This window comes from Anomaloglossus baeobatrachus, chromosome 8 (genome assembly GCF_048569485.1).
Source record: "Anomaloglossus baeobatrachus isolate aAnoBae1 chromosome 8, aAnoBae1.hap1, whole genome shotgun sequence".
NCBI classification, from domain to species: domain Eukaryota; kingdom Metazoa; phylum Chordata; class Amphibia; order Anura; family Aromobatidae; genus Anomaloglossus; species Anomaloglossus baeobatrachus.
Genome location: NC_134360.1, coordinates 166,610,848 through 166,613,669, shown reverse-complemented (window position 1 = coordinate 166,613,669; position 2,822 = coordinate 166,610,848). Strand labels below are relative to the sequence as shown.

Here is a 2,822-nt window from a genome sequence, read left to right as displayed (position 1 = left end):
ACTTTTTCCCTCTTTCCTTTCTTCAAAAGTTGGGAGGTATGATACATGGATGTCGTGAAGGGTTAATCTAATAAACTACTGTTTGTTATAACTACTGATTATATATTTATAATGTGCAGGGTAGAAGGTGGAGTATGACATGATTAACGCCTAGAAACGGTAATGTACATAACAGTACATAAAGTAATTTCCGACTGCATTAAATCCCATTTTTATATGTATGTTTTTATAATAATTCAACTATTTTTTATGCCTGTAAATGTGATCTATTAAGCAGCAGTGGCAGCTATGATGACATCACAAAGCACATGACATCACAATTGGTATAGAATGTACAATGTTCTACATCTGAGCCATCTTGTGTCATTACAGTCTGACAGCTGGAAGGGGACACAGGTAGGTCGCTCTCATTATACAGGGTCTCCTTCCAACATGATGCATCTGGGGGGGGGGTGTAGTGGAATTCAGAACTATAACAGGAACACTTCAAAATTGTCAACCAAAAGCTGCCCTGGCTGTGATAATCATGATGTTCTGAAATATATTTTTTGTAGTGGGGTTTTTTTGTGGATTTTTTGCAAGTGCTGTTACATAACACTAAGAGGGATATAATATATATAAAAAATGGTTTGATATGGTTTATACATTGAAAAAAATCTTAATTGGTGTGTTTCAGTTTATGATAAATTCTGATTAAACGGTATTTAGCGCACTTGACACCTTATATATTTTTATATACATGTAGTGTTGGGATAAATTTTGATCAGAACTATATTTATTGCACTAGACACTTTTTGACCTTAGATATTGCAGTATTGGCCATAAATTATATGTGGAATCCTTTTTAATTTATGAAGTGTTATCCTGTTGAGTGAAGGACTACCCGGTATTGATTGTGCCCCTCTGAGGTGGCTTCCTTTTGTGTTTTTAATGGTGTATTTTGTCTATATGTCATGAGATAAATTAATATTAAATGTTTATTCAAATTTTTATACAAAAACCAATTGCATTTTTTCACTTCTTGACCTAGCTTGGGTGATGCCTTGTGGGTTTGTGTTGAGTTATTGATTAATGAAGTGTATGCGTAAAAATTTCTTTTGGACGATTAGTTGATTAGTTTTGCCATTAGTCTGGCCAAAATATACTATTTTTGTTTCATATCCAATAATAGAGTGCTACAATTCTCTATTGTCAGGTCACTTGGTCCTGTTAACGGGTTCTTCCAATCTTTAGAGATATTGAATATTCATAGGACCCAGCGGTTGGACCTGAGAACCACATCTGAATGGAGGGCTGGCCAACCATGCGTACCACAACTCCATTATTTTTCTATGGGGCTACCAGGAAAAGCCAAATGTTGTACTCAGTGCTGTGTATCTCCCATAGCAAATTAATGGATCGGGGGTGCATATGTGCCATGTTTTGCCACAGCTCCATTTAGATGGAGAAATGCAGAGCCCGGTTCTCAGGATCGGCAGTCAGACTCTCACCTTCAGCAAAATATCACCTATCCTATGGGCAGCTGATAAAGTCTAAAAATTGGAGTAACCCTTCAAAATATAAAGGTTCATTTAAATGATTGTTACAAATTAAAAATAATGGTGGGCGTTATCTATATCTTATATTTATTAAAATAAATTAAATTCTTGCTCAATGTTATAAGCTTAATACATAAAACAGAAGTGACAGTGATGATGACATCACAGTGCGCATAGACATCAAATGACATCACAGGTTACATGACATCACAGAGAACACGTGACATCACAACCAATATGGAATGTACAAAGTTCTAATCCTGAACCATTTTGTATCACTAGAGCATGACAGTTTGAGGAGGAAAGGTAAGTCCAAGTAAGGTAAGTGCAGGTAAGGTACGTCTAGGTATATTAGATTGTAAGCTCCTAGGAGCAGGGTGTATATTAGTCTGTGAGCTCCCATGAGCAGTGTGTATATTGTATATTAGATTGTAAGCTCCTAGGAGCAGGGTGTACATTAGTCTGTGAGCTCCCAGGAGCAGTGGGTCTATTGTATGTGGGTATATTGTATATTAGATTGTAAACTCTTAGGACCAGATTAATATGTCTTTTTCTTTTACAGGTTCTCTCTCTTGAAGCTGATTATTACGTACAGATGATATACAGCAATATGCAGCAGGACAGACGAGATCCAGGGAAATATCCGATCGCCATGCCTGGGGTCAGGAAGGAATTTTTTTCCCCCCTGAGGTAGAACTCTCCGGGGGGTTTGTTTGCCTTCCTCTGGATTATTTGGTCCGGTGGCCCTCAGTCTGTCCACAATGGCCACAGCTAGTTCTGTGGTCTTCACCGGGCCTAGCCTGAGAGTCACCGTGATCATTCTTTAATTTCTAAAAGAGCTGGTAATACTTCCATTACCATGTTGCTTATTGCTATGCCAATAAAAAAAAGATCTGTACCGTATATTTTGTGATGTGTATTTTTTATGTCTGGGATTTCTCCTTACACAGTAACAATGATGAGAGTTATCACTACAACTCTCAGTATTGCAGAAATGGAAACTATAGGGGGCTCCATAATCGATTGTTATTGATAATGTCAGCTCCTGTCCCAAGCTACATTACAGGTAGTATGGGGTTCAGGCTCTGTGATGGGGGCTAACATTGTATATGTCCTACACAACATGCTACCTGAAAGAAGACTGAAGACTGGTTACAGAGCCGCAGAATACAGAAGACATAATGGTCTCTTGTAAAAGTAAAAACACACTAGAGAGGTGCTGTTCATGAGTATACAACAAATAGCTGTGGGACCCCAAGACAAAACCTGGAAGGAGGGTATGAG

The 2,822-nt window shown here is 38.0% G+C and overlaps 1 long non-coding RNA gene across 1 annotated transcript; it reads left to right on the top strand.

Moving 5' to 3' along the window:
* Positions 1 to 325: 325 nt before the first annotated feature.
* On the top strand, positions 326 to 2,441 carry LOC142249344 (uncharacterized). The gene is made up of 2 exons (XR_012725037.1): positions 326 to 396; positions 1,821 to 2,441. It is a non-coding gene; the product is annotated as an uncharacterized LOC142249344 (long non-coding RNA).
* Positions 2,442 to 2,822: the final 381 nt, after the last annotated feature.